Below are 8,294 nucleotides of genomic sequence, written 5' to 3'. Positions count from 1 at the left end.
TCATCGGGGCCCTCGGGGCAGTCACCCCCAAACTGGAGCAGTGGCTACAACAGATCCCAGGAACAACATCAGACATCTCAGTCCAGAAATGTGCAGTTTTAGGCACAGCCAAGATACTGCGCAGAACCCTCAAGCTCCCAGGCCTCTGGTAGAGGACCCGAGCTCAGAGGATGAAACAAAGACCACCCGCGGAGGGTGAGAAGGGAATTTTTTTTTATATATATATAAACCTCTGGTTATGTGATTCTAACGAAAACACTGAAATACCCATGCTACACCACTAGGGGGCAAGATCATCCACATTAAGAACATCAAAACGCAGAGAAAGAACAAGGTTTGCTTGACTAAAAAGAAATGCTTGGTTCCATTTACCCTAAAGTCAGAAGTTAAATCTAGAAATGAGGTTAGACCCGACTCAGCCATGTTCTAGTGGTAATTTGGAAAAACAGTAAAATTGACGACTCAGTAACCAGGCTAACTACCATTAGCAATAAAAGTCAATAAGAGTAGATGCCTCTGCATTCTGTGAATTTAAACACCGTAACATGTTCATTAATAATAATGATTGGAAATGTGTGTGACACAAACTGACAGGAGTTGAAATAAAAGGTTTTTTTTTCTGGATTTTAAGGTCGGGGTTATCTCCAAGTTGGAATTCTGACTTTGGAAGGGCGCTCCAGTGAACTTTTCTGACTTGGAGCGTCTGACTTCGGAGTACAAATGGAAGACACCATAACCCCCCAAACAATTAAAGCTTATTTTTTTGGTTTTGTTTTGTTTTAATACCATTCACATTTGCTTTTCAGTTATTAACCATTTTGGACCAGGGTCAAAGTTTAATGGTGACAGGATCAGGATGCTGGAGAAAACAAAAGGTAATCGTGACGTAGTTGGATATCGATCTAAAAAAGAAATCGATATCTCAAACTCCATGCTTTGGAAAGTGTTTTAAACTCTTTATCTAAGCAAAACGTCTGCTTGGATGTGGACAAGAGGAGCAGAGAATCTCCTGTCCTTACAGAAGACTCTGTAACTTGTGAAGATGTGCGACAACTTCCTCCAGTTGCTCCCTCCTGCAGGTGTCGCCACAGCAATGGAGCTGTTTTACGCCCGAATGCCCTTCCTGATGCAACCTGGGCTCAAACTCGCAGCCTCAGGATCACGAGACTATGACGCGAACCCAACATCCTCCCAAATATAATATCGCATCAGACGAAAGTAATACCTGAATGAAAATGATCTATTTGAATTTGCGGACGTCCACTGCTTTTATCGTTGTTCTTTTTTACTTTTTTTTTTGTTGAACCGCAGCCATGAGACCATAGCTTACACCGCCACCTAGTGGCGACACTATATACAGCTGTTTATTTTAGCACCGCCAATAGAAACGTGTTCCTTTCACCCTTTTGGAACATAAAAAACAAAACAAAAACTGCTACAGGTTCTTTCCCTTCTGAAGCCCAACGGCGGCGCTTCCATTGATCGCCGTGCCGTTATTCGAACTCTCTTACGTCGCAAAAGGACGGTTCCTAAACTTTTCGGATCAAAGTGCTAAAAAGCAGCAGGCGGGAGGGAAGTGAAGGGCACACTTGGTTGAGGACATCTTTGTGAGGCAACACTTGCATTTTATTTTGCAAACTGTACCTGCCTCAGTATTTCATGAAGTTACCATTCTGTTTTTTTTTTGGTTTTGGTTTTGGTTTTGACGAGGATTAGTCCAACAGCAGACAAGACGTGAGCGCATATGTTTCGGCGCCGAACCACAGCAGGTGCATCATCGTGTCGGGCATCCACTGTACGCTAAAATTACCTGTCATTCCATTTTAAATTGCACATTTGGCATTATGAATCAGCGAAGCCATCCTGAATGTGGTGCAGCTGCACCATCTCATGCACTATCGCTGGCTCTATCTGTTTGTCTAAATGATGTTCTGGCATCAGGAACGGCTCCTTTTTCTTTTTTTTTCTTTTTTTTATGACTCATACAATGAAGATAAAACCGTTTGGCCTGTCAGGAGATGAGTGAGTTTGCATTGTAAACACAAGCTTCCTGGGAACAGTTTACCATCATATTATGATTGTTTTCAGCACCGCCTTTACTCTGAAATTGTCACGTATGGTCTTGTGTTCAGTATCCCTTCTATCTGTTTTCATTGGATTACCGGTAATGGTCAAGTTTTCCCGAATTTTTGTTAAAAGTCCTTGGATGTCCTGTCCGGGGACGCAACATGTTGAATAATATCTCATGAACGGCTGGACTGATTTTAATGAAAGTTAATGATTGGATTGGATACAACCGGATTCAGATGGCTACGACTCAGTCAGTTTTACAAATATTGGGCTAGACGGTGTAGTAGTAGCTGATTTTTCATTTGCAAACCTCTGGTTTCAAACACACACAGGCTTCCATCCCCTCCTATGCCTCGTCTTGTCTGTTTTTTTGTTTTTTTTTAAAAACACTTTTCATTCTGTATGCAGGCAGAATAAATGAGGTTGTCATTGGTTATCTGAGGATAATCTCTGTGATTTTTATTTTTTTTCTTTATATTAAAGGCCTCAAACACAACATGCCTCGTACAAGGGCAAAGACGCGTCCTTGTCATCTTTGTAAAGGATGAGCCGAGCAGACTTTCTCTTTAGCGATCAAGCGCCGTCATTAATATAAACAAAACGCAGAGCGATTTTCAGAACTCTCGAGGTTAACCCCAGGTATTGACAAAAAAAAACTGAATCATTATCGCATTGAGACAACAGCATTCGGTCCAAAGGGAGTCTAACCTTGTTGCGTGCCCTTATTTTGACAACGCGGCATGTCAGAAATCCAGCGTTGGAAACTGCATTCAGCCGACAAGGTAACTGGAAGAAATCAGGGACTTCCAGATGAAGATAAGCACCGAGGGGCAAACCAAGGTGAAACAGAGTGGAGGCTTTTCATCCTGAGCCTCCCCGAATCAAGGCTGTGAGGCATTCATCTGCTGCACTTAAATACTTCAAGTTACCCTGGGAACTTTGCGTTCAGCTGACTTCTGAACCAACGCTTCGAACACGAATGTTTAAATGATTTTAACGCCAACAAGGTGCACAAGGATTGTTTTTTTTGTTTTTTTTTGTGCAGGAAAATTGTACGTGATGCTTCTCGAGTTTTGAGTTCGGCCTTCAGTTTGTCTGAGCTGTCTTACACAACTAAAAATCTTCTTTTTCTCGGCTTCTCCTTCCTATTCAGCGTCGTATTATAACGTATCAGTTAACGGTTCAGGGAGAACGCAGTTCAGAGGTCTGGTTACGCCAACTTTCGTGGTTTTGCAGACCGTTCATTTCAAGGCGACGCAGTAAAATGCTGGGCTGCCAGCATTTTGCTGTTAATTTTACAGTAAGAATTCAGTTATAGTGTTAAAGCACAGTAATTCAGGACATATGTTGTATTGCAACTTATGTAAAGATAGAAAAACAGTAGAAAACTGTCCATAACTTTACTCTTAATTTCATAAATGTACTGTAACTCGCTGAATTCTTCCACTACAGTAACTTACTGTGAAATCGGTTGCAGTGCTCTTAGTGTAAAAATAAAATAACTTCCAAAGAAGAACTTGAAAGTTCAGAATAAAAAGCTGAATTTTTACTGCCTCAACAGCAAACAAACCCATAACCTGTGCAACAGTAGCGGACCATCAGGGATCTATGATTTATTTTTAAACATCTTGATATAATAAATAAAAAGTCCTAATTATATTTAAAAATCGTCTGAGAAAATACACCATCTGAACTATTCGCTGTTTGTGCTCTTTCTAGGGTTTTTTTAGGAGTCTGGTTTTCATCCAATCAGAATTCTTCCAGCTGCGTTGCTAGGAAGCCAAGAGGCGCGCGATGAGCTCTGTGATTGGTGGACCGTCTGTCAATTTACAGAGGGCGGGTGCAATAGTAAATCAACCAATCATATCTTTTTCCTAAGTGAGTGGGTCGTTTGATAATATATTTTTTTAACAAATCCCGCCCACTTTTGAAGCATTCCACCAATCACAAGCTACTATGCTTGTCACCTGAAGTTCAGACTCAGCCACCGGCGACAGTTAGCGTCACAGGTTTATTTATTAGCTTTCTTGGAGGGATTTTAATTTGTTTTTGGCAATAAGGGACGTGGACAATTTCCATTCAGCAGCTGCGGAGGTCGCAGTTCATCAGTTCATGCTTCCCTCCCGTCAAATTGTAAGTAATTTCGTTGTGTTTGCGTTTATTCTGGTGACTGTTTTGCTGTTTTAGCTTGTTTTGGGACAGCTTTAGCCACGGTCCGTCCCCGAGGCCGCCATTTTTAACCCAATAAAACAAAACAGCTCTTTCATTATGCTTTATTTGGCTTCGTTTTTCGAATATATCCAGTTCAAACTTTGTATCACGCCATTTAATTGGCTTCACGTGTTAGTGGCTCACGTGTTAGTGGCTCAATTCCGAACAGGTGGTTAGCAGTCGAGACCAGCTGACGAGAAAGCGGCACAAACGGAAGCTTACCAAAATAAAACCGGAAGTACGGTTGCGTCGCTTACGTGACCGAAAATAAAGAATATTTTTAAACCATTTACAACTTTTACAATATATTTATAGAGCATAATAATTTTAGTTATGAAGCTGGACTGTTTTTTTTTCTTCTTTTTTTTAAATTTTAATAAGAGTTTTTAACGAAACCCCCACAAAAAGAGATTAAGCTGGGATTTCCTGTTTTTTAAGTTTTATTTTAATCTGTCCATTGGTTCATGGGATGTTTTGCTAACAAACCCACACACAGATAAGTCCACACAAGAGTACATGTAAAAAAAAGAAAAAGCAATTTCTGGCAGTTAATTTGCTGTAATATTACCTTTTTTTTAAAATTAAGCAATGCACAACTGACAAACTTTGCGTTTTTGGACTACTTTCATATTTAAATCACCGCTCTTTTTGTCCTGCGCCTGAAATAATGGTCCCAAAAAACAAGCCAGGCATGACTAACATGCAAATACTTCAATGGCATTATTTTCTTCTCTGTATTTCCATTGTGTAACATTATGTGATAGATTTTTTTTTTTCTCTCTTTCTTTTCGACTTTTGTGCTCGTAAAGCTTTCTCCACAAACCAAAAAACCCCCCTCTAGAAATCTGTGGAAACACTTGAAAGTAGAAAAGGTGAGAACTAGTTTCCTTCTAAGTAGCTCTGATTTTTATTTTTTATTTTTTCAATAGCACCCAGGAGAGGGAGAACAACAGAAAAGCAACAAGGAAAGTTGTTACTGGAAATTGAGAAACTTTTGTGCCGCTCTCTCAAACACTTGTCAGGCATATTATCGTCCCTCCCCGGCTTTGTGGGGGGATTAAAGCGTATCCAATCATATCAGCACGCAAACAATACTAAAAGGAAACGGATTCTTATTGCAGCTGCAGGTTGTTTGTCAGTATTCATGTTTACTAAGCTGTGGTCATTTATTAGAGGTGAAAATGAACTTTATTCAACTGAAATGAAAGGTTGGCGTTCCTCGGAGAAATGCATATCGCCCGCCGCCTCTCCTTCCAGAGTTTTAGGCTCAGAGAATCTCACGTTGTGAAAAGACAAATTAACTCCTTTTAGTTATTCTGTCAGATATTCAGATTGCTTTAAAGGGCTTAAGGAGCTACAGAGAAAAGATAAATGAATCTCGGTGGATATTTAATCGCTTCCTCAACCTCCAAGATGTTTGAGTTTGGCTGGTTTTAACCGTTGACATGGACGGTTTTGTTCCCTAAAAGAAAATCTTTAAAACTGCTGAACGATTGCTTAGTTTCTCGTTGTTACGCTTGATGGAAGCGATAGCTCAGATCTCCTGCGGTGGCGTCCTGTTTGAAGGTTATTGACAATTAAGAATCCTAACTGCTGTAGGCACCTGAGTTTCGAGAAGTGGTTTAATCCTGACCAGATTATCGAGGTAACGAGCTCACCGTGAGACCAAAAAGCGAGTTGGGAGAACTGTTTCAGTGTGAACCTGTGGGCAGACTTGCACCTAATTTCTGTGCCTAACAGTGATGTAATAATATATTAGGATTTGAAATTGGCACCGTAGATCAGCCCCCAGCTGGGTCTCATCCTTCCCTACTTTCACGCTCGCTGTAGTTATTGCAGGCCGTGAGACATGAAGATGTGCTATAATGCGTTTTCATTTGGTGTTCCCCTCCCTGACGGGGCGTCAGAGCAGAGTGGCTCAGGCTGTTTATGCCGCTGCCGCCTCCTGGGACTGGTTATTTTGGCTCGAGAGCCATTGGGAAGAAAATAACAATGCGTCTCGGGCTTATTTGCATCGCAGTGCAAGCGGTGCTGCTTTATGGGGGGGATTCGCTGGCCGTTTCCTGCCGACATAGTAATAAAAATCAGATAAATAAAGGCTTTGCAGCTGCTACTCCCGGTTCCTTTTTTCTTTTTTTTCTATTATTTGGCTTCTTTTATTAAAATTGTCCCCAGACTTTGTGACCCTCTTCGTGCTTATATCTCTTGTTTTAACTCCCCTAAGTGCTCCAGCTACCTTCAGACATTTTTCTCCTGTAGTGTTTACGCCTTTTGCTCTTCTGTTTGCTCTTCCCGAGACCATTTTGGCATTTTGCCTGTTTGCGTCTCTTCAGCATGTTTGCCCCGGCTGACAGACGGCCTGTTGCCCGTGTGTTTCAGGCCACGTGGGGCCCGGACCTTCCCCCGCTCTGTTTGGGGCTTGTTTTCGCACTCGACAACCGCGTGATCATTTTTAGCTCGTGACCTTTAACGATACGAGTCTCCAGATCTCGGGAAAATAAACAGCAAGGCAAGCAACAAAATCAGTTCTCCGATCTCTGCAGCACACAGCGTACGAGTGGCTTTCTCTTTGCCACTCTCGGACAACGGTTGTAGTTTACCCGAACTCCCGGGGATGTTTAGAGCCTTGCAGACCCTTTTCTATCCATCCCCTGCCTCGTACTTTTCAATAACCTTTTCTCTGAATTGGGACAGTCTCTTTAAAGGGGGTGAATATTTATGCAGTCGCTTATTTTACATTATATATGTTCATTTAACTGGTAATACTTTGCAGAAATTTGACAATGAAGGGTCAAATTGGTTCAAAAACGCTCCTGCCAACTGTAAGATGTTGAATATTAGTTTAGAATATCATGTTATAGTATCCTGTTCTATAATGTTTACCGTTTGTTTATAGGAATGTACCGTATCTATGATGTGATCTCATCACCCGAAGCGTCACAAATGGTTATTTTAGTCGTTTTGTATATTTAGAAGCCTTATCGTTTAAAGAAATGAGCAAAGTTGCTGCATAAAACCTTAATTTGGCTCCATTTTCATTGGCTGATTGTTGTCAAAAATATTTTTAGGGCAGCCATTGTTGTAACACCACCACTGATTGGAGAGGAGGCTTCTGATTGGTCGATGTTGACGGCTTAGTGGCTCCTTTTGTACTGTTAGAAAATTCTGTACCATTAGTACATTTAGTTTAGTTTATCTTAGCTCATATTTTAGATATTGTCAGATTCCTAAATGTTGTTTAGTTCAGCTTTAACTTTATCAGGATTTTATTTAGATTATTTTAGCTACTATTTTGACTGTCTCAGCTCATGTTTATATATATATTTAGTTCAGTTTTTATTCCAATTTATTTTACAAGATTACTTCTGGTTTACTGCCTTGGGAGACTAAATGAATTCTCCATCTGATTTTCCTTCCAAAGAGCCAAAAATTCTCACAAATTGGCCTCATATTGCTGATTTTGGACTCTTCAAACACCCTGCCCGCCTTGTTCCAAATGCCAGGAAAATGCATTTCTGATGTCCTAAATTTCAATTTATTTTCACCCACTGGATGGCCAACCCCCTACTTTTTTCTAAATAGCCTCCTGCTCCTGAAACTTTTCAACCCTCTGACTAGTTTTCTCTTTATACGACGGAGCAGCGTTGTCTTTAAGATGGCAGGAGGGACAATTCGCGTCTTCTCCTGAGCCTTCATGGTCAGGTGTGTTGTCGAGAGTCCAGGAGGAAATCCTCAGTCGTGTAGATTTAGCTAAATTTAGTATTACAGTCATGCATCCTCAGAGTAAAAAGCAAAACACTAAATACACAAACTAGTGCTGGGCGATATGGAAAAAATCCTACATCACGATATGGATAATTTTATATCACGATAACGATATATATCACGATATACCCCAATTACGTACGTTGTCAGTTATTCTCTGAAAAATATGAAAAAAATAATCTAATTTCTTACCTTTTTCAAGCTTTATTTCAAAGTGACATTTAACTGAACTTTCACAGATGAGATCT

The 8,294-nt window shown here is 40.6% G+C and overlaps 1 long non-coding RNA gene across 5 annotated transcripts in view; it reads left to right on the top strand.

The window, feature by feature from the left end:
* The first annotated feature begins 4,027 nt into the window (after nucleotides 1-4,027).
* The window catches only part of LOC119616745, a 319,450-nt gene continuing 315,183 nt past the window's right edge, over nucleotides 4,028-8,294 (top strand). For all 5 annotated transcript variants that reach the window (XR_005232755.1, XR_005232754.1, XR_005232758.1 and 2 more), the window contains exon 1: nucleotides 4,028-4,203. This is a non-coding gene — a long non-coding RNA (uncharacterized LOC119616745). The remainder of the gene's footprint in view (nucleotides 4,204-8,294) is intronic.

Source organism: Kryptolebias marmoratus, linkage group LG23 (genome assembly GCF_001649575.2).
Source record: "Kryptolebias marmoratus isolate JLee-2015 linkage group LG23, ASM164957v2, whole genome shotgun sequence".
Classification (NCBI taxonomy): domain Eukaryota; kingdom Metazoa; phylum Chordata; class Actinopteri; order Cyprinodontiformes; family Rivulidae; genus Kryptolebias; species Kryptolebias marmoratus.
Note: the sequence above shows the minus strand (reverse complement) of the source record. Positions and strands in the feature narration are given on the sequence as shown.